This window comes from Lissotriton vulgaris, chromosome 1_1, assembly GCF_964263255.1.
Source record: "Lissotriton vulgaris chromosome 1_1, aLisVul1.2, whole genome shotgun sequence".
NCBI lineage: Eukaryota > Metazoa > Chordata > Amphibia > Caudata > Salamandridae > Lissotriton > Lissotriton vulgaris.
In genome coordinates this window covers 1587705537-1587729771 of record NC_141685.1, presented here as the reverse complement: position 1 = coordinate 1587729771, position 24235 = coordinate 1587705537, and the positions used below count along the sequence as shown (strand labels likewise).

Here is a 24235-nt window from a genome sequence, read left to right as displayed (position 1 = left end):
GGAGATTGTTTCATCCTACTCAGCGACAATATACCGTCCTCTCTGGTGCCCATGGTAGCTTCTCTCGAATCGATTATGCCCTAGTGCCGGCGGCCCAGGCGTCGTATATTACTGAAGTGAAACATCTAGCTAGGGGCATTTCTGATCACTCGCCGCTCTGGTTCAAGTTTGAGATGACCCTGGGTTCCGGTGGTAGGATCGCCCCCATTAACCCATTGCACTTGCGTAATCCTAAGATTCGCAAGGAATTGTTGCAAACGTTAGAGCACTATTTTCAGGAGAATGAGGGATCGGTCTCCTCCTCGATTTCGCTGTGGGAGGCCTTTAAGACGCTGATTAGGGGTCAAGCCTTGTGCCTGATCGCGGGAGTCAACAGACAGAAAGAGAAAGAGGTGATTAGGGTTAAATCAGAGATAGCAAATATTGAAAATTAAATAGAACAGGAAGTAACCGGGTCTAGGTTACATGTTTTGAAACTTAAGCAGCTTGAGTACAGGACGCTGGTCACAGACAGTGCTAAAGCCTTGAGCCGCGAACAGCAAGGGCGTCTTTACGATGTTGGGGATAAGGCTGGTAAATTGATTGCTCGGTTGGATAGGAAGGACAGAGCGGGTCGAGTGGTTCCTGAGATTGAAACGAAGGAGGGTACTAATGTTACAGACCCACAGGGGATAATAGATGGTTTTGCAGATCATTTTCGTTCAGTTGACACTTCCGTCTCAGATAGACCGGAAGAGGATTCGCATCTACTGTTGAGGGATATTCAGCTTCCTTGTTTGTTGGAGGAGGATCGCGACCTCATGGATGGTACACTTACCGCTGATCAGATTGCCTTGGCAGTGCGCTCTTTAAATTCAGGGAAAGCAATGGGTTCTAATGGTGTCCTGATCGAGTTGTATAAACTTAGACCAGATAAGATTGCCCCCTATTTGAAGGATATGCTTTTGGAAGCTCGAGACTGTGGAGTGTTGCCCCGAGATCAGAGAGTGGCCTCGATAGTAGTGATACCTAAGGAGGGAAAGCCGAGAACCAAGTGCGCTTCTTATAGACCGATCTCATTACTGAGCTCGGAACCAAAGATATTGGCTAAAGTGTTGTCGAATTGGTTGGTCAAGGTCATTAGTGGTTTAGTACATCCTGATCAATCTGGATTTATCCCGCATAGGAATACGGCATTGAATCTAAGGCGCTTGCATGGAGTTTTGGCCAGGGCGCATACATTGCGAGAACCGGCCATATTAGCGTCGTTGGACGCGACGATGGCCTTTGATACGGTGGAATGGCCATATCTCTGGGCTGCATTGGCTAAGTTCGGTTTTGGTCCTGAGTTTATTAACTGGGTGCGCTTGTTGTACACTGAGCCTCTTGCGCAGGTTGTTGTTAACAATCGTGTCTCAGCGCCATTTTGTCTTGGGCGGGGCACTAGACAGGGTTGCCCACTTTCCCCTCTTTTGTTTTCCTTGGCTCTTGAGCCCCTAGAAGCTTGGATCCGTTGGGAGCCTTCGATAAAGGGTATTCGTTGGTCCCCTCAGTTCGAAGATCATATTTCATTATACGCTGATAATATATTGCTTTATTTGACTTCTCCCAGGAAATCCCTTAATGTTGTTTGTGACATCTTGGCCTCGTATGGTAGGAATTCAGGATTGGTAATAAATTGGGCAAAATCCTATCTTTATGTGTTATGCGGTGATGCCCCTGTCCTCCCTCGTAATTGTCCTATTCAGATCGCTCAGAATGGGTTTAAATATCTCGGGATCTATGTTTCAATGGATCCCACACTCCGATATGACATGAATCTCCTTCCTCCATTGGCTCGGCTGAAAAGTGATGTAGCTGGTTGGAAGAAACTTCCATTGTCCCTATTAGGACGACCTGCCCTTTTTAAAATTATGTCCCTACCCCAATTTCTTTATGCCCTCCAGAATACCTTGGATGTGGTGCCATCTAGCTATTTTCGAGGAGTTGAGGGACTGCAGCGTAGCCTACTTTGGGATGGCAGACCGTGTATAGCGTTGGCCAAGTTGACGCTCCCATGGTACGACGGAGGTATTGCCCTCCCAGATATTAAGAGATACTATTGGGCGTCACAGTTTGGAGCTATAAACCATGGTACCTACGGATCCAATATGGATCCGGGCTATGCAATGGATAAATGGCTGCTCCCTGACGGTGATTACAGTAGAGCGCTGTACACCAAAACTGTAGAGAAAGGTCTGACTGGACCCACCAGAGTTGCTGTTTGCAAATGGCATGACGATCTTTGTTCACTGGGATGGAAAGACCGTCTTACTTTGGCTACCCCGTTATTGGTTTGGATAAGTTGGGCAGTTTGTGGAATTCGAAGGGTTTTGATCGATGGGATTTGATAGGGATCACCACTCTGGGGAATGTTTGGGTGAAGGGAAGAGTTAAATCATTTACTGAATTGCAAACTGAATATGAACTGAGTGGGACAGAGTACTTTCGCTATGTGCAGGTGCGACATGCATTGAGATCGGTGTTCCCTGATGGGGAGGAGATACCGGAAGCGTCCCCATTCGAGGATCGAATACTGGATGGACATCTACCAGATAGCACCATTTCTCTTATTTATAAAAAGTTAATAAATCATAGAGCAGATCTCTTAGTAGACTTAAGGGATAAGTGGACGCAGGAGGGTATCGAAATTGATGACGAGAATTGTCAATCAGCAATTTCTTCCCCTAAGGAATTGGCGATCCCGACAAGACTGAGGCTTGTTCAATTGAAAATACTGCACAGGGTCTATGTCACTGATCTGCGTCTGGTTAAAATGGGTTTAACGGGAGATGGTTTGTGTAAACGTGGTTGCGGCCAGTTGGGGACGTGTCTTCATATCCTGTGGGAATGTCGATATATGATAGACTACTGGAACAGTGTCCATAATCTCATGCAGGAGGTGACAGGTGTGGCTCTCTTTCCGGAAGCTAGGAGATGTATATTGAACATTTGGGAGCCTACCGACCTGAACATTGCACAAACTCGATGGGTCACTCTAGGGGCCATGATTGCTAAGCGGAACATAGCACAGCAGTGGGGAGCGGCTAGGCCACCTACGCTGGAAGGATGGATAGAAAGTATGGATTGGTGTATGTTCCGTGAAAAAACTGTTTATCTGGCATGGGGTCGCCCTAGAAAGTGGAATAACATTTGGGGACCCTGGAACCAATACAGAGGAAATATATGTTTACCACCTGTAACAATTGTTTTTGATACTCCTCCTTCCCCATGACCTCTACATGTTAATTTGCCTGATATTTGTGCTCTATGCCCCCCTGACTATTATTTTTGTACCATATGTTGAAGCTGTTACTGACCCTCCTCTGCAAAGTGTAGCAATGTATTTTTTGATGCCTTGTTTTAATAAAAAGAAATATAAAAAAAAAAGGAAAAGTGAGAACTTCACTTGGTGTCATTGCAGTTGCAGGTGTAAATCTAGACGGATTGCGTAGTCCTGAATCCTCACGGTAAGGGGTGGTTTAATCCTGAATAAATGCTCGAAGGCTGATTTTATTAAATAATTGATGGAGTTCACTCGTTAATCGGAATGTGTCTTCTTGTGGGGTAGGTACGAACCCTAAACCTTTGAATAGTACATCATCTTCTGTCAGAATCCAGTCTGAGAGGTTGATCACTAGGTGTTTTTGTCTGTCTGGCTCCTGCTTTGTATTTGAGATCCTTGTTGTTGCCAGTGAACTTGTTTGTTCCCTCCTCTTCTTCCTCTGCCCCAGCCGCTGCCTAAACAAGCATTGGCATAGCCAATAGGTCTCGCCTTTGGGACCTTATAAGTGTTTAGCCATGCAACAGTTGATGTTGTTGCACCAATGATATTGTGCTGCATAACTAAGTACTTATACGATCCCAAAAGCGAGACCTATTGGCTATGCCAATGCTTGTTTATATATCGCACCCAACATATAGTATTGCCATTTCCGATTAAAGAAAAATCCTGGAAGAGAAGCACCCCTCTGTTGAACCTTTTTTTTAACATATATCAGTGCAAACAAGCAATTTTTAAGTGTGCCCTATGGGCTGTTTTAGCTGTCTCGTCAGCCTTCTGTTTTCTGAAAAATTCATAATGAAAACACATACACATTAACACAGGGACTTTGGATAATCGTGTGCACATTGCGACGCGTAATGTGATAGAAAGGACATTTGGGGTACTAAAATCACGATTCCACACCCTACACAAGACCGGTGGAGCATTACAGTATAATCTGAAGAAATGCTGTAAGATTGTGGCAATGTGTGGTATGTTGCACAACATAGCCACTAATATAGGCATACCCTTGGTGGACAGCGAGCCAGAACAGGACATACAGCTGACACAACCACTCCATGCAGCAGGCAGACCAAATGCAGCAGAGTGCAGACAAAGAAGAACAGAAATCACACAACATTACTTCTAAGGTGAGTAAACACATGACAACACAGTATTTGGTTAAAGGTTTAATGTGACAGTTGTGTGGTTGTGTTCATGCCCACATACCATGTACATACAATTGCTTTCTATTGCCTTGGGACTGCAACTACAGTGTGTATAAGTAACACATATCTGGTTACCTCACCAGATTGTTCAAATGTCCAAATGTCTAACTCTTCCTGTGACGCCCTCCTGTGACCCTTGTAGTAGGCCCAGCTACATTTGACATGGTGGTGTCTGTGCCTGCCTGACTCCTGCTACTGCGCCTCCTGCCATGTGCCACAGTCTCCAGTAGGCTGCTAAGGCTGGAGGCCTCCTCACTGTCCCCCCCTCCATGCATGAGGTTCCCACTGGCTGCAGCTGTCTGTAGCCCTTCCACAGCAGTGGTGACCTGGATTAGGCCCCTGGCCACATCCCTACAGCAGTGGGTTATCTCAGCCTGCATGCCGACTGCACGCCTGTAAAGCTGAGCTGTTGTAGTACTCAGCCTGTTGATGGCCCTGGTGTATCCACACATGCGCCCCATAGAATGGTGTTGCCTCCTGGCATTAGAGACATGCTCAGCCTGGATGACCCTGCACATCTGTTCAATGGATGTTGCTACACGGTCAAGTGCCTCACTGTTTGCCCTGAGCCCCTCAATGACTGCAGTTGTCTGTCCTTCATGCAGTCATGTATACTACCCATGTGTGTGACCATTGTTCCCAGTTGCTCCTGCATAATACCCATGTTCTTTTGTTGTAGGCGCTGGACCCTCAGCATCTTGGACTCCAGCACACTGCAGCAGCTTCACCAGCGTCCTCAGCAGACCTCAGAAACGCACTTGGCCTTCGCCTGCGGAACGGACTGTGACGTTGCAGGATTGTTCCCTCTGGTGGTGGAAGTTTGGGGCGTATGGGCAGTGCCCTGTGGGTGTGCTCCTGTTTGGGTGTCCTCCTCACTATCCAAATCAGGCATTGGTTGGACTCCTCTCCTGCGATGAGTGGGAACAGGTAGGGGCGAGGTTGCCGGCATCTCTTGTTCTTCATCTGGCTGTTCTGTATGTCCCTCAGAATCGTGGACGTCTGCCAAGTCACTCTCCTCTGATGCATCTGTGATGAAAACAGTGCAAGATAATTTTTGAGAAAAATGAAATATATTTTTTGCACATATTTGTGACATTGCGCTTACAAAGGTCTAATAAATTGACTTCTGTGATGTAGAAAGTCTACTGTTGTCACTTCCTTGCTGTACTCTGCTGCAGTTGAGCTGTGCTACTCCCTCCATGCTTTGCCGTTTCATTTGTATGCATACAACTCCCACAATGCATTAGGGGGTTGCAAATTAGAGGTGGACTGGACTCATGTCTGCTACACTACGCAGGGTATGCATTTTTGGCAGTTTGGGTTGCACGTCTATAGAAATATGTTTGGTTGTGCTCTTACCCTGGGAGATCCCTGCATGTCCTGAGGTGTCAATCTGCGTGATCCCGACAACTGCCTCTGGCTGCAGAGTGGATTCCACCAGGTCGTCCAGTGTGGTGTTTGCAGACTGAGTGGATGTTCCCCCTCCTGTTTTTCTTGCAGAGGCCAGCCTTTGAGCCACTCTCTCTTTTGCCCGGCTGCGAAGGTCATACCATCTCTTCTGTAGGTTGTTGATGTCACAGTGTGTTACCCCCACAGAATTGACCCTGGCTTGTATCCCAAGCCAGATCTTCCTCTTCACTGACTCTGCAACATATCGAGATAGTTTCACAAACAGATGGTCATGTTTTTGAACAACTTCCTCACTGAGTATTTCAAGTTCCCTCTCACTGAATGTATTCTTCCTCTTCCTGCCTTCTCCTTTTTGCTGTTTTTTTTACTGTGTCTGTGGTGTTTGTCTCAACTTCTGCAGGAAAAAGTATTTTCCAAGCTGAGCACCAACAGTCTTCCTACTCTTCAGTCTCTACCTGTGTACAGGTGTGTGGAATCTGAGAATTACTTCCTGCTTGTGATATAATCTCCATGAGACGATTGACGCTTTCGCAATTACCGATTCGGTCATTGCGAATTCGCAAATACAGATTTGGTAAATAAGTAATCGGTAAAAATGTTAGAGATTTTTAAGGAATCGCAAATATTTACTGATTTATGTTATGCATTCGGTTTAACGAATCTGTAATAGCGATTCCTTATTTCTCGCTATTTTAGAATCACTAAATCTTTATCCGCAATGTTTCCGGTCGCAAATTCGCTTAATGCATGTGGGCCTAAAAGTCATTCAGCTCCCAAACGCAGACTTTCCTGTCAGGAAGATGAGGGCCTAAAGCTTCAGCCATGATATGCATGTTGAGCTCACTGTAGTCAGAGCTTGTGTTGTCTTCCATTCCAGTTGTTCACGCTGTGCTTGTTATTAAGGGTTTGTTTACCGTCTCCCTCGCTGGTAGGTATTGGGTTTAATGATATACTGTGTATTGGTATCAGTGGCTGAAAAACGTGAAATTGGCTGTGATGTAAGACAGCGACATGGACCGATCAGAACTTTTGTTAGGCAGTGTAAAACAAGGGTAATATAATACGGGTACGTACGACGGACCTGTAACATCCTTGGGTGCCCGTGCCATTGCACCTGCATCGAGTGTTGATTGCTGCGCCCCTGATTGGTATTTGCGTAGAAAGTGGCACCATACACATATTTAAAATGGACCTCTCTATTTTCAGCAGGCCTTTTTGCTCAGCAGCTTTGTATGCTAACCTTGCTTCGATATACAGTAGACTCAAAATGTTGCATACGGTATGTGGAAAAATGTTTTAGTTGTGCGACGGAAAGCATTAGCCAAAGCAAGGTTCTTTCTGTTCACCCGGCTGTCAGACCTGTGCCAACTGCTGGCAGCGGGGTTGGCGGCTGTAACTTACACCGTCAGGACAGCAGGTGTCGCAGCTGCGCTCCCCGCGCGCTAGCCTCGCTCCAGCCCCCTTCTGCCTTTCTGTCACCGCTGGTTGAGGGTTTGTTAAAAAAAAAAAAAAGTGTGCTGTGTGCAGGCAGGCGGAGGCGTGAATCTGTAGACACAGTCAGGCAGCCGGCCCTGCATTATTCACCGAGCGGCCTTTCAGTCAGCCCGGCCCCGGAATCTTTTTGATTGTTTCGCCTCCCTGGAAACATAGGAAGAGAAAAAGAACCATGTCTTGAGTATTCCTTTCGCCCTGGTATGTGTTTTTTTTTTACTTAGCTGGGAGCCATGTTCTGAAGCAGCCTTTTACGGAATTAAAACATGACACTCGACCCAGGCGTGAAGGACTGACAACAAAGGAGAAATTAAGCCGAAAGTAAACAGGAAAGGAAGCGGCCGAGGCGGAGGGGAAACATTCTGAAGGGGGGGTCGCTGCGGTTTTGAAACAATAATATCCTGGTGCAGCCGGGACCGCATCCGGCCCCGGGGACGGGGACGCCCGAGCCGGAGCTCGTGGACTCTGAGAGGGAGAGGTAAGTTTGTTTTGGTTTTCCTCGAATATCTCTGCCAGTGCCCATTGCTCCGTGGTGGTGTCTCCCGTGTTGGGAAGCAGAATCCTTCGCCGTAGGAGGGGTGTGTGTGGGGGGAGGCGGGGGATTTCCTATCTCTCCATCCCAGAAACTGCCCTCAGGAAACGCAGCGCTATGGAAAGAGATCTGCCTGGAATCCGGCTGCTGGCGTGTGCCAACCATCCTGAAAACGTCTCTTTCACAGTGGCATGCCGCGCGTCTCTGACAGGCAGCTGCAGCCCTGGCACAGATACCTCGGATTCATTCTCCGACCGCAGCCCTTTTCATATTTCTAGTTGTGAAAATCCAATGTTGTCAGGTGCTGCTGTTTGTTGTAATCAGACGTTTACAGTGGACACGACACCCAGCGCCTCAAATTTAAAAAAAATAACTCTTTATGAAGCTAACCCTTTGTAACTGTGCCAAGGGCTTGCGGAGTGACACTGTCACCAGGCAACACCTTGGCTCGGATATTCACCTCTTTCCTCCTGATAAGGTCAGCCGAAGGGACTTTGTTTGCACATATTGGTTTATTAGGCGAATTAACACGACTTAACGAGTGCAATTCAACTGACTGAACAACACCAGAGCATGACATGAAGACACATTTTCATCCTTGCAGAGATTGCACGCAGAGCTCTCCTGCAGGTGCAGAAAGGACTTAGTAAATAATGAAAGAATAAAACCTCACGTAGCTGTGCAAAATACCGAATGGAATCTGCCCAATTAAAACACAGCAGCAGACCGTCACAAGCAGAAAGTAACACTCAGGTGTTTCATTTCGGCCCGGGCTTGGTTTCACACTGTTTATTTACCGAGGCAGCGCGTTGTCGCTCTTGTTTGATTTCCAGTAGATTTGTTTTCAGTGTTTACTCTGACTTGTGACCGAATACAGTAGCACAGGGTGTCTAAATATTTGCCAACCCTGAACTGTTGAACTCCCTTCAGTTGGTGAAATGCCACTGACTCGCTCCCCCCCCCATCTCACTCTTTCTCTCTCACTCGCTCGATGCTGTTTAATTCCATGTTTTACATTTAGAGTCCCCTTAATTGGGAAGGGCTTTGGTCTTAGAATGTAAGTGTGAGGAATGCATTCTTTAGGTGTCTCTAACATTCCGATGTGATTTCAGATCAGAAATTGAAAGCGATTTCTGCTTAAAATCTGTGGCTAGCATAGCTCTGCAGACAGAGGTAATTATTATTGCAAACAATTGAGGGGATGGATATTAACCCGAGAGGCATGGAAGGACTGTTAGGGCTAACTTGTAATTATTTTGAATCATCCGTTCATGGCAAGGAAACTCTATGCCCAGTTTAGACTGGGTTGCTTGCTGGTCCATGCATATACAAACACATGGTCAAAAGCTCCCTCTGTTGGATGTCCTGCCTGCAATACCCAAGAAGAGACACTTATTCATGTTTTCTTCTTTAGTCCAGGATACAACGTACCTAGGAGGTATTGGCTCTTACCAATATGGAGGAACCTGGGGTATAGACAGTCGCGGGAGGCCTTTAGAGTTTTGCAAACTGACACTCATCCCCAATTGTTTTTGCTGTGTCCCGTTTCTTTAACTCTATGTGGCATAGGCGCCGCAAGTTTTTAATCTCCTCTAGCACATTATAATGTTCCTTCGCCATTTCCTACCGTTTCGATCTTACTTATATATGGAATCCTTGTTTAATTCGCTTTTTACACCTTAATATTTTTTAACTGCCATGAAATTTGTCCAACTTACTGTACATGGATACATCCTGTAATGTTTACTGATGTTTTTATTGCCCAAATCCAGTGATGTATGTATTTTCTTTTTATTCTTTTATGGTCTACAAAGATTGAAATAAAGCTTGGAAATTATAATGGAAAATATTTAACGAGCACAGGAGGGGGTAATTAAAGTCAATTTGTTCATTGGTATTTTTCATGTGGTTTCAAATGGACTTCATATCATTTGGTATTGCGCTCTGTTGGGGCAGATGCTCCGAGGACTCCGCGTCATTGGCTGCACTGTGGAGGGTTATGCCACTGCATACCATCAAAACGGACAATAACACTGTGCATAACTTTGAGATGTATAATACTGATATGGCAATAAAAAAATACCAACAAATATTATTGAAAGTATCCATAGTGGAAGTCATACTATTAGGTAATCGTGTAGTCAAAACAGTATCAGTTTCAAAATGTCAAACTGGTTTATTTTTGAAAGTTGTCTTGAAATATTGCTATATGTACAGACAAATATTTAAGGGTTGCTTGGGGGTGTTTATGCGTGATTATTTCTCTTTTGTGGTTAGGGTTTTAACAGTAAGAAACCAAAGCTTCCTGGGACTTCATCTCATTTAGTTTAATGAGATGTTCTTTATTATGATTTGAAAAGCATTGCTTGTGGTTGAGGTTTAGTGCTTCCTTATTTAAGAGTCAATAAGTGGTGGGTTGTAGCTTGCCATACAATAAATAGAAAGCATGTTTGTAAATGCCAAGGTGCAATTGAAGGTTTTTGTCTACACCCTTTTCCTGTTAAACTACTGCACCCCCCTAATTATCCATTTACTGGCCTTCACTAATTCCTGCCCCTTTGACAACTATCTTCAGTATTCGTTTTTGGTAGTGGAACGGACTGGGGTTATGACTAAAGCATGTTTGTTATGTCTAACAAAAACAAGCATAGGCCTGTTTTAAGAATCCCACTGATTTGTTACGAGGCCAGGAAGCTATTTAGAAAAAATAATAATTTGTTATGATTGTATTAAAGGTCAAACTCTGATTATCTGAAAATCAGGTCGAATGATGTATCTTTCAAGGTAGGCCTGAAGGAGGGAAGATAACACACTGTCTCGCTGTTACTCAGTCCGTATTGCCAGCGAACACTAATATTTGTTGAATATCACAAACCTCAAACTGCATCCCCTACCAGCATAGCATCATGCCAGAATTCTCAGTACATCATCTCCTTACTTTTTTGTGTCATAATTTTTGATAATCACGAAGTTCTCTATTTTGCTCTAATCTTCCATAAAAGCTATTCCTTACAAATCTGAAATAGGGATATTCAGCTCATCATTTGACTTTTGCCTATTGACTTCTCGGCTCGCTTCCTTCTGCTGATCATCTACAAGAGGCCTACACTGGAACCAAATATGGGGGAACATGTGCAGCATTTACTTTATCTCATTGTCATATGTAAAATTGGGACTGTTCTTTACCCCAGCTTATCAAAATTCAGCCTTTTAATTCATGTCACGGAGGCTCAGTAACATGCAACCTTAAATCACTATACTAGAAGGGCTCGGTCTCCAAAAATGAATTAGTGTGAAAGGAGCATTCCTTCAAAGATGAAAGCTTCTGACCAGTTATCTTTCCCCACAATCTGAGTGGCTCTCTTCTTTGGCAACTGCTTTATTAGAGGCTACTATCTCTCTGATAAAAAAACAAGCATTGAAAATGCAATAGGTCTCGCATTTACGCGAGACCTATTGCATAAGAATCCAAAGTGCGGGTGGGAAGAAGGCAAGAACGGGAGTAGGGAGGGGGGCTGATGTGATCTGAGAAGTCATGGAATGCGGGAGGGGAGGGGGAGAGGCAGGGGAAGACAAATACTGTTGGAAGTAAAGGGTCTGGTAGCCGTGGAATGATACAAATGACGAGGGACTAACAAGCTTCGAACCAATCAGAAGGCAGCATTTAACACAAAAGCCAATGTGCAGAGAGTGGGCAGAGCTTCCACACTACAGTATATACTGCATGCCTCGCAAAGCGATGGCAGTGCTTTCGCGCTACAACGCTAGTCGAGACCTAAAAATACTAAAACTAGCTGGTTCATAATCTTCTAAATGATGTTAAAAGAGCTGTTTAATGTGTTGCCTTTCTAGAAGAGCAGAAACAAAATGTTACATGACACAGTTTGCATTACAACTCACAAGTTTCAGAACTAAAAATAGCACCTAGAAAGTATGTTCGTTATAACCCCTAACCCTATTCACTCCAAATGAACCATGCTCTCTCAAATGAAACTAATATTGTTAGCATTACAATATGTAAGGTTAAGTTGTATGATTTAGCCTAATTCCTCTTAGGTAAATATTAGTTCCTGTATATCCCATATGATAAAATATTCTGTGCTCACATTTAAATCTCACACTGTAATGTTCAGCATAGGATTCATCCACCAAATTGACCCTTAAAAGTGTGTGACGAGAAATTAGTGGTTATTCTGGCGCTTCTTAATTTGTTGACAGACTGGATTTTTTTCTGCCTTGGGGGCTCTTCTTGTCAGGCTAAAATGCTATAATTCATCCATAATGTTGCAAGTTTTTCTTTCAAGCCTTATTCTAGTTACCTCAGCCAGCGTTACTGATATACTATACTATATATAATATATATATATATATATATATATATATATATATATTCGGAATCTGACTATAGAGCTGAGCGGCTTTAATATTGCACAGCTAGATAGTTGCCACTTCCATTCCTTCTTAATTATGGTCTAGATGTTTTGAGCGCCTTCACATTTGAACTGTTGAGGCATTCGCCTACCCTTTGAGTAACCTTAAATATAAATTGTTTTTTATTAAATAACACTTCCCCCTGCTGTTTCATTTAGTGGGAAAACGGGCTTCTACTTATACAGTGAGGCAGTGTGTCCATTTCGGTTACACCGAATGAACCAGAATGACATTTCTGGGTACCTCAAGCAGGTGTAGTAGAGCTAGTTAATGATAAAATACAAAGAAAAGCACCAAAATCAATACTCTTTTACAATATTACTCTTCAATTGCTATCTTGGTTTAGGGGAGAGACCCTGAGCCTAACTGTTTCCATCCATACGCAACTTACTTCCTCTCCCCAGCATGTCATTCATTTAGCTCTGATTTTAGTCTTTAAAGAAATTCTTGTTTCTCAAAGGGCTTAAATGTGCACGCTGGTCACAGTTGTCTTCTTTTAGTCCTGTTTTGTCTGTATTTGGAGATGTGCACCTTCGCCTAAGGGAGATGGTGGGCAGGCGAATGGCAGACACCTGGTCCAGGAATGCCCTCCCACAATATTTCTTCTTTGCAATTCACTCAAAACCCCCACAGTAAATCACAGTGGCAAAACGTATGCACAATATCAAGCTCAGCAATAATTTCAACTATATCTTCCTTTTATTGACTGCCAATATCCTAAAATATTAAATTCAAGCAAGTTCGTATTCCCACCATATCTTCAACAAAGGTAGCTGTTCGTCACAGCCAGACTCCAACTCTACACTCATGTGAGAACATTGCTCTTCAACAACCTCCTCCTCCCTATCTCTCTGTTCTGAATTTCACATTCTGGCACATGAGACTTTTGTTCATGCATCCAATCTTTAGAATTTTCTGCTTCCACAAATCTGTAACTTTTGCAATCCCCATGGCCTACTATCAGGCCTTACCAACGTGGCCTACTGGAGAGCCTAATCAGCATGGCCTACTGGAGAGTCTTATCAGCATGGCCTACTGGAGAGCCCTGCCACCATGGCCTACTGGAGAGCATTAGCAAAATGGCCTACTGGAAGCCTGAGCAACAAGAACTACTGGAGAGCCTTAGCTAGATGGCCTACTGGAGAGCCTTAGCTAGATGGCCTACTGGAGAGCCTTAGCTAGATGGCCTACTGGAGAGCCTTAGCAAGATGGCCTACTGGAGAGCCTTAGCAAGATGGTCTACTGGAGAGCCTTAGCAACAAGGCCTACTGGAGAACCTTATCAACATGGCCTACTGGACAACCTTAGCAACATATCCTCTTCACGAGCCTTAAGAACATGGCCTTCTAGGAAGCCTTAGCAGAATGGCATTTAAAGCTGTAACATTTCCCACCACTTGCTGCTTCTGTCTCACTCCTTGGCGTAGAGACAAGAAATTACCTTGGTGGTTAACATCACGCTTTATAGAAGTATATAATACTGCTCCTGTTTCAATTTGATGTTACTGAGTAGCAGTTCACACCACTGCCAAATGCAAGCTCCTCCACATTTAATGAAGGCATTTGGAAGTTCTTTGCTGTAAATATCAAATGGAAAAAGTAAACGTATCTGCTTGAAAAAGAAGCATTATTCCGTTAGTTACATCAGAGGGTTTCCACTCAGTGACTTGCTTCAGAACAATTTGCCACTGGGCGGGGAAAGGCTCTGCCTTTAAACAGATACATTTATCTATTATTGCTTTATTTCTATTCAGTGAGAAGTGACATTAACATTGTTTTAACTCTAAAAAGGTGAAAACATAAATACATTTTCTAAAACCTTAAGAAGAATCCAACCTTGATGTATTTATCCTAATTTTAATGCATATAAAAGTAAAAATGAGTCTGAAATTACTCAGTTCATTACATAACAAGCATTGGCAATGCCAATATTTCTTCCCTATGCAAGAGCTATTGGCTTTGACAATATGTTTTAGTCATGTTTTACGCTAGTGTGGCTGCAATCTGGGTAGATTGTAATGGGGTATATTGGGGTAGAGTGGGGTAAACTGGAGTAGGTAGATTGTAGTGGAGAAGAGTCAGGTAGATTGAGTTGAGAAGAGTGAAGTAGATTGGAGTGGGGCAGATTGGAGTGGGGCAGGCAGATTAGGGTAGGGTAGAGTAGTGCAACCCATGCATTAAAAGTTCTTTGTCGCCTCATCTGGGATGCAAGACATTATATAAATGCATCTACCAGACAATGCAATACAAATGCTCCACTATGGGAGGGGGGGTGAGGGAGGGAGGGAGCCCAGATTAAAACCTTTCAAAGGGCCAAGATGTCCTTCAATCTTGTACACTGGGGTTTTCAGCCATATCCCTGAGTGTTGCTGCAGCAGAACAGGTAACCTATTTAAAGTCAAAATCTTTTGCAGATATGGACTAACTCGAACGATAGACTGATGGGAAATATATTTGGTGGGGGATTCTAATATAGTAGTACTGTTTAGAAAGGAAACAAATATGCTGCCTTTATGACTAACTTGGAAACGTATTTAGCCTCTCTGTTTCATAGAGTTTTTATGTATACTCTTGACTTGTTTATTGTAAAATGTCATCTGAATTTCACGAAAATTAATGCGCAGCAGCCTTGTAACATGCACGTGAGCCTTGTTTACCATCATATTACTCAGCTCAAATAGCAATTTATTCAACATGTGTTTTTTTAGATACATTTTAGCAACCATATCAAGCAGAGGGCTCAGTGAATCAAAACTCTTGAATATGATATCTGCTGTGGTCAGTAGGTCACACGAATAAAGTCTGAATCTGCATTCTACCAGTTCGAGGTCTGTAAATTGAGTATTATTAAAGTGTGTGATGGCACTTGTAATTCATTGTGCTCGTAATGGCCAGAAGTGCAGTATTAAACACTTTATAAAATATGAGGAAATGAATCAATATGGAAATTAAACTTTAGAGACGGTGCTTTAGTTTGGACAATAGGATCTTGGAAACGTGTTGCTTGAAGTGTTGTTATATGAAAACTGACACCTCTGCACTAAATGTATGCTTTTTTTTGTTTGCATTTCCCTTGGAAATGTGATCCCACAAGTTAGGAAAAGGAGAGAGTTGGACAAAGGAGTAGAATAAGCTACTTGTAAGGTACCCCCGAGGGCTCTCTCCTATTACCAACAACCATCCTCATGCATTGGCAATGGTCGTAAATGTTGTTCAGCTGTTCATACGAATTTAGGAGGATATGCAGTTTGCACACAAGAGGTTGCTTGGCAGCCCACTGAGAAAGTATGCACGCACAGTACCGGCTTTGCACTGATGTCCATTTGAACATCTTAAGATGCAGTTTCTAGCTCTGAAATTGGCGATGCCAAATTACATTTTTGTCTGTGTTCTACTCATAGGGATTTGGGGTTCAAAGGTGCTCAGTTTACAAATATTTGGGATGCTACGTGGAGGCCTTGAGTGCCACAGTGGTTGATGGTAGAGAAGGTCTTGGCATGAGTGATGTTTGCACATGCCATAAGTGGCATTGTATTGCTTGTTTGGGTCCCTACCTAGAGTTCAATGGTTGAGATTATGGCGGCTGCCAATGTATGCCAAGATGCATGTTCTGCTTTGGTTTAGATTGAAAGGGAGAGTAGGTTCCTTTTAAGGTAGCAGAAACCTTATATGTTTTGGGCAGTCTCCTCAGTATTCTTACTCCAAGATGGTGTTCCTCTTCTTCCTGGTTAAGGCTTGGTCATTGGGATTGTGACAAAAGCATGATAAGAGTGCAATCATTGTGACCCGTGCTTCACAGCACTTCTAATGCTAGTTTTTTTGGTTGTGCCTTAAGTTTTCTAATTATTTTGTATCCTTCCCAATCCTTTCTCTGTTTTGTAGTCCTAATTTCTGTTTTTTAAAATCATGTGTTAAAGTTTTGTCTAGTGTTTACCTTATTTTCCACTGTGTGATTGGCACTGGTTGAACCATACCACAAACAGCTGCTGTTTGTTTCTTGGTGGTGCATCATGGCACAAGGATGTAGGTAAGCTGCTCTCTTACCATTCAGTGTCATACCCAGCCTCCAAGTCAGACCTGTGCTTGAAAGTTCCCACAAATGTTTGATAAAAGAATACATGGGCCTAGTAACATCACTGTGGGCGCCTATGTCTAGGATTAACAGAATCCTTGTCTAGGATTAACATAGTCCATGTACTGGACAGGATGATAACAAAAGTGCAATTATCAAGTTGAATTTTGTAAACTTGCTGAAAAATAGAGGTAGATTAGTGGATTCGGGATTTTCTGGTACTTAAGCTGTGACCAGAAAGCATGAATATATGTCCTCTGCCTTTGTCCTTCTGTAGATAGCCAACTAATCCCAAACAAGCTGGTAAACCCAGTTTTTCCTTCAGAATATAAATGCTATTCTGTATTGCTACAGTCGGAACCAAATGCAGTATTCTAGTGTTGCATCTCCATGTTCTTGGTTCTCAAGATGGAAGTGTACTGAATACAGATAATCAATAAGAGCCACAAAGCATTTCATCATGTTGATAGATCCTTCTTACCTCTGTGGTCACACCATCTTGAAACTGTGGGACTTGCTGATCTTCCTCCAAGAGACCTGTCTCATTTGCACCGATTTTGTAGACGACAAATTGCAGCGCACCTTTTGTAGTCACACTGTGGAACCACATTCCCATTTTTAAAGAGACCACTATTAACCGACTTTGACTTTAAGAAATGACTGTATGTTGAATTTCTTCTTCAAAAATATATTCCTATAAACATAATATAGCCAGAATATTGACTACCACAATATCTCGAAGGCAAATAGATATAGGTGATTATAGGATTACTGTCTGAACATCCTTGAAGATATGTATGTATATATCATGAAGATACATATATGTGGAGTTAAAAATATTAAACTATACTCTCCCATTATTGCATATCTACCTGATGTTGGGGTAGCCGATATTTTGGCTATGTTATATTTGTTGGATGATAATTTACATTCTGGTTGAATATCATAAGGAACAGCTGAAAACTTGGGGTTCCTGCTCTAACACGGATAAATCCCTTTGGCAGGGATGTAGTGTCCTCAACTATAACACAAGACACACAAATGATGGACAGAAGGCGGAACAAATAAACATTTTTCCCCAGTCAAGAGAACTGGGTTAAATCTATTGTTCTGTTGCTCATCGTGTCACCCCAATTTAGACCCAGCCATATGCAAATCAGTCTTGACCCTGCTCCTCATGGGAACAGTCCAGCCCAAACTACCAAGCCAAGTCATCCCTGGACGACAAACAAGCCTTCACGGGATGGGTTTTTTAGGGTAATATCCCTCATCAGCCAGGCTAGCATGAATCCAGTGGCACATTGAGCAGAGGACCCATGTCTGGGCATACCTGGCACAATTAGGGCGAGAAAGCAAAAGACACACTGGCTGTGGGTGAATGTTTGAAAAGTTTCAACACTCCATCCATCATTTTATTTTGTGATGTTGCTCAACTGTAACACAGCACTGCTGAATGATACTTCAGGTCTGCTTTTGGAATGGAAGCGGACAAAAAAGATCCCACTGACCCTGGCAGCCAGTTAAGAATAAGCATCTGCATTTTAGGTCAGGCTTGGCAGTGCATTCCTCTGCAGGGCCAACTGTTATGAATTCTTTACAATGAAAGTAGAGTGGCCTTTAGCTTCACCCAAAGGTGTACTCCTCTTTCACTTGATGGTTCTAGCTTTTCTGTGCACCATTCCACCCCCTAAAAAGAGCTTGCATTGTAATGCATGAGGGGGACTATTTTATTTCTCAAAAGTACACTGAATCATAACACATTATATCTTTTAGATTATAGTTGCATTTTGTTAAGAGAGCAATCTATTCCCTTTGTTTTTTCTCTGCTGCAAGCTTTTCTTTAATATTTTAGTCAAGACCCAAAAAGCCTGTCCTTTTAGCTTTGTCTGTGTTTTTTGATTCAAGTTGCTGTTGTAATGATTCTCTTCCCGTTGCTACCAGAAGCATCGATTCACACTTGCAGTTGTGTTAAAACTGGGGGTTATATTTTTTTACTCAGTAAATCCGCTCCATTAAAACGTCAGTCATAGGGCACAGCTCGCAGAAGCCATAGGGGCCAGTTATGCACTGCATGAAAAAACATAATATTTCATCATAACTTACTATGTGCCTCCTACAATATTGAAAAAGACAACGGAAAAAGATTTATTTAATCTCAAAAGAAACTCTTTTAAAAGAGAGGCTGTAGCACTTGTAGGTGTGAAGACTGGCTTGAGCAAGTAACCACTATAAGAGCCCTAAATTTATCCCCAGATTCTCTTTGCAGCACATGTTATCTTACCAGTCTCCAAGTCAGACTGAAGCACACCCTCATTTGCAACTGCATATGTCACTATTCCTATGTAGTTTCCGTACATATTGACTTACCTATCAATGCTTTTCAGATGTCCCCATGCTTTTCAGATGTCCCCTAGAATGTCCCAGAAGTCACTGGTATAAGTAGGACTGCCAGTGAATATTCTTTCATGCATGGTGCTCATTATGCACTGTGTCTGTATGGATGCCACCTTGGGTATTTCTGCATGCTTGCACTATCTCTGAAGGAAGCGGTCATACAGAGGCATGTTAGTGCTGTAGGAAACCCCAGCAAACAAACAAAGTCTTTAAAGGATAAACAACCTTTTCAATTTTTAACCCTTCCATGCTGATGACGGCCGGTAGCCGTCATGGCACACAGTGCTTGTGTGCTGATGACGGCTCCCGGCTGTCATGACCGCACCCGCGATCGGAATGTGCCGCACAGGCGCAGAATCGCGGCTTCGCCCAAGGGGTTAATGTTCATTTCCTAAACACTCCTGTCTGTGGTGCTCAGAAATATTACTGATGTTCTTCTCTTCTGATTTGCTCAGAGGTTCTGTGGTGGCAGAGATACAACAAAAGCAACAAAAGGAATCTGGACTCATATTCCTGTGTCTTACACATCATCCATACCGGAAGAGTCCTATGCTTTCCCCGAGGAGATTGTACTTCCTAGGATTACAAAAAACGTTTGCCTAAATATTAAATCTTAAAATCACCTTTGGTGACACTTTAAGAAAGTAGATTTAAATAGTCAGCAGATACAATACACAATACCGGGAGATTTGTTTGGACTTTCAATTTGCAAGTTTCTGCTAGTATCCGCTTCCATGGGGAGCACATTTCCCCGCTGTGCAGGTGATTTCTGTGCGTGCGCAAATCGGACGGCCCCCTGCCGTCTGACACACACACGCCCACCGTGACGGCCAGGGGCCGTCCGGCGCACGGAAGAGGGTTAATAAGGAAAAGTGTGTTTTGTTGAATTCTTTGGTTATTCGCTATGAAAAACCAAGTGGGCAGAAAATGGTGATCAGTCTTCGGTACATCTATGTGTTCTCTTTTTTATCAGTTTAAGACCACCAGTCTACCAATCTTTTCCCTAACATTAGAAAAAACTTACTAAAAAAATCATTGTTTACCAAATGCTAGAGGTGTCTGACTACTTTTCTATGCATAATAAACAGATGGCAATCTTCTAGCATCAGCACATATCTGTGGGGTAAAGGAACTACATATCTTTTATTATTTATTTGTTCAAGAGATTTCATAATTTAAAAAAAAAAAACCTTTGGTTTCGAATAAAATCATAAAAGTACACATATAGTTCCATAGTCTATAAAATACATTGCCATAACGATATTACATCTAGAAAGATAAAACAAAAATACAGGATATGACACAGTACATAAAACATTTAGGGCTCAATGTGAGCAACATGTGCATTCATAACCATTCCCTCTAACTCTTCCCCCTCCACATCCCTATTACTCTTCCCAAGCCTCTTCCAAAAAGAAAAAAAAAAGTCAAAATCCTCCCTCTTCTATCCCTCCACTATCCTTTCAATCCAAATAACAGACTAACATGTCCACTTCTCAAAATAATTTCATATTTCACAATACTAATTCACCACTAATCCTTTATGGGTTCAGGAGTAACGTGCTACTCGCTAAAAAAGCGCATCAACACCTCATCAGGGGTAGCAAGCACTATATAAATGCAAACCTTTTCCCCCTGTTCTCCGTTATCGTTCTCAATCCAAATAACTGACTAACATATCCACCACGCAAATTACTTCATATTTCACTATACTAATTCACCACTAATCCTTTATGGGGTCTTGAGTAGCATGCTACTTGCTGAAAAAGCGCTTCCACGCATTGTCAAGGGTAGTAAGCGCTATGTAAATGCAATTACAATACAATATAATAACAAAATAGACACTGCATGGGTAAAATGTTATTTAATCGGTGCCATTATAAGATACTAAAGTGATATTGCACTTTTATGGGATTCAGCAAGACCAATGGAAACATAACATCAATGCGCACACTTATCGTGCTAAATTGACCGGCACAATGAGAAAGGTCAAAATAAGAATTTGGAAAGTAAAAACATGGACCAGCAGGCACTATTTAATAGCTTTGGCCCAGATGGCAAAGCTCCATTTCAAAATTTGGTCACAGCTCATACAGTAGGTGCCCTAGTTTCGGTGCAGAGCTGGCTAAGCCTTGGACGGTACTGCCTGCAAGCCAGCTGCCTCCAGATAGGGATGATACATTTTTTTCTGGGGCAAATGTAACCTGGTCAGAACAAAAAATGTGACGGAGACTCTTCTGCCTGTAGGCTTACAGGGCTTGTGATGTTGGGACTGGTGTTTTGAGGTAAAAGATAAAAGGGGCTAGGTGCCATACCCCAATTTTAGAAATAAACTTCTGGCTGCTGGGTCAACTACATAAATAAAGAAACGCTCAAATTTGGTATTGGGTTTGACTTGCTGACAAGCATTTGTAAAGGAGCCACAGTTTACCCTTTCGTTGTCTTTCTCCCACCTCCACTTCCAAACAGAGAGCTTTAGTGCTTCCCTTGGAAGAGAAGGGGAGTCATCATCCAATTCACCCAGACCAAGTTCAATCCGAGAATCTTTCACAAAGGCCAACCATTTGACAGTACAAGATTTGTCTAAGGCCACAATGTCATTAAGGACATGAAAATAATCAGTTAGTGTAGGGTCTATGCCAGAAAAGGAGAGGCCATAGCTTAGCGTTCAAGGTCAGCGGCTCAATACTCCAGTCATGTAGTAGAGGTACTAGTGGGGTGCTCTTGGGAAGATTAACAAGGGTGAACAGAAAGTTGTTTTCAGCTATGCTTAGTTCTGTTATATTTGTTCATCCCCATACCTCCTCTCCCTTAAATGGGCTGGCCTCTGCCTTGGCCTATAGACCTTTAAAACTGGTGAAATACACATTGCTTTAAGAAGCTTAAAAGGTCTAAGGGTGGCTGCAGCATTGTGTTAGATTTAGGGAACTTTAACTGACCTGAGTAGACCAGGTCATATCTTTAGATAGCGTGACACCTAGATAGTTAAAGTTCATAACTTTTTCTAATGGAACACCACCAAGGGTGGTAGAGCCAGTGAAAGACCTGTGGAGACTGATGGCTATAAACTTAGTTTTGGCATGGTTGATCACCAGTCCTCTTTACTGACAAAATGCCCCAAATCTATTCACCAGTGTTTGAAGGCATCTCATGGTCTTGGAGATTAGGAGCGTGTCGTCGGCAAATAAGAGCAGGTGGATCTTCCTACCCATCAACCTCGGTGCATCACTTGTACGATCTTCCAAATAGACAACCACACCTTTTAAATATAAGAACATCGTGGGAGCTAGAACTCACCCCTGACTGATGCACTTGTGGAATCTCCTCTGGTCTGTTAGCTCACTTCTGGTCCCCCAGAGGACATGTGCATGTGTGTCCTGGTGTAAGCACCTAATAATATCCAGGAGGTCTGGTGGTATCCCTCTGCCATTTCGAACTTCCCAAAGTTTTAGGTGGGGAACCAGGTTAAAAACAGTGTTGTAATCCACAAAGACCAGATATAAATGTGATTTTTCAAGTAGAACTGTCTTCCAGTATATGGACGTGAACCTGAAGACCTGGTCAATGGTACTCATCTGGCTTCTAAAGCCCACTTGAAGGTGAGATAGGGCCCTTGTTCCTTGATCCACTGCCTCAGATGGTGTAATATCTGCCTGCTGAAAGCGTTTTGGGTTACATCAGTTAAACTGATAGGCCTATAATTTGCAGGGGAATCCCTTGGGAATTTCTTACGCGCCAGGACATTTTCCGCTGCTTTCCAGCTTGGAGGGATTTCCATTACGGAATTATATGAGGGCAGTTAGGATGGTTATATATTTGACACAGCACTCTGTTTTCTAAGATTCTTACTTGTCGTCCCCCGAAGCTCCTAAATATACAATTGTCACCTAGAGCTTGGCCTTACATACCTAACTGACATAATCAGGCTTCCACCAATGCTTTTGTGGTACCGCATTTGGTCTTCTGAAAAAACCGCCCTTACTCGAGGATTGTTAGAAGATTGCCTCCTATTAGAAAATGGGGGCAAAATTAAGTGGCTCACGTATATTAAAACATTCTTCCATGATTTAGGATTGGGCAAATATTACTCTTTCCCTCTGACAATAATAGAACTATCTAGGAAAGAATTTGAACAATGTGCTTGAGCCACTTAGAACAACTCAGGTTGGCCAATGAGATCAGCAAACCCACCGTTCAACATGCATTACTGATACAATCTACCCTAGCTATTTAACGTTCAAACATAATGCCTACGACAGATTTCTTTTGACTCGTTTTAGGTGGAATATATTCCACCATCTGGTGTCATTCCCAGAGGTGAACAGGTGGGCTACACACTCAATTACTGGCCCATGTGACGATATTTCAAATCAGTCTACCATACACGTTGTTCTCTTTTGTAAATTTTATAAGGAGTCTAGGAAACACTGGTTGCTCCCATTACCAAAACACTTGGGCTTAAGAAGATGCTGTCCAGCTTACATCGCCTTACAATTGTTGGAGACAACATATATGGCAGAAAATATTGCTAGATTCTTGAAATTCTCTGTCAGACATAGGACAAACCTAAGTTAGCTATATGAACTGTTTTTTGCTTCTTCTGTCTCGAGAATCATGAACATTGAGATACATGTTTATAGTCCAAAGTGACATCCATTGTTGTATATAATGATTTGGTGAATGCGTCACGAAATTCTTACCTAATTCATTTTAATGTTTACACATTTTGTGGTACGTTTTAAGGTGTATAAAATGAAGTGTACTTTTATGGTTTTCTAAAATTAAAACCCGAATAAAGATGATTTTGATTTGATTTGTCCCAGCACTCAATGTCAGATAGAAACAAGTCCCCCAGTACCCCATCCAGCCCTGCAATTGTTCCTGTGGCTGTGTACTTGAATGCACTCTTTGTCTCACTTAGGCCTATAGGGATTGAGCAGGATGACTGTACTAGTACAGCATTCCGTTGGCTTTTGACATCGGAGCTCTTGACTGGGGTGGGGCCATAGAGATCTATGAAGTATTTTGCCACTTCTCCGGTTGGATGGAGTAAGCCAGACGGGTTGTATAAATGTGCCCTTAGTTGGCTACCAGACGCCAAAACTTCTTGGTATCTCTTTTAACTGAGGCATCGTACAACTCATCCCAGATCAGGACATCCCAGTCATTCTGAGCTTTATATAAGATGTGCTTGTATCGTTTCCTGCAGGTTCTAATGACAAGGACTTCCCCTTTCACAAGGGCCTTCCGCAATTCAAGTTTCGCCCTACTGCAGTCATTATTGAACCAAGTGCACGTTGGTTTCGGAGCACTACCTATTGCTGTGCAATTAGATGTAAAGTATTTCCCCAGTGCACAAAATAGTGAATGATGTATTGTTGACATTACTTGGAG

At 42.8% G+C, this 24235-nt stretch overlaps 1 protein-coding gene across 2 annotated transcripts in view; it reads left to right on the top strand.

The window, feature by feature from the left end:
* The first annotated feature begins 7436 nt into the window (after nt 1-7436).
* The window catches only part of CDK17 (cyclin dependent kinase 17), a 574256-nt gene continuing 557457 nt past the window's right edge, over nt 7437-24235 (top strand). The window contains exon 1 of one of the 2 annotated variants that reach the window (XM_086918156.1): nt 7437-7891. The gene's annotated coding sequence lies outside the window, so the exon portion shown is untranslated. The remainder of the gene's footprint in view (nt 7892-24235) is intronic. The other variant, XM_086918151.1, reaches the window with a different exon arrangement.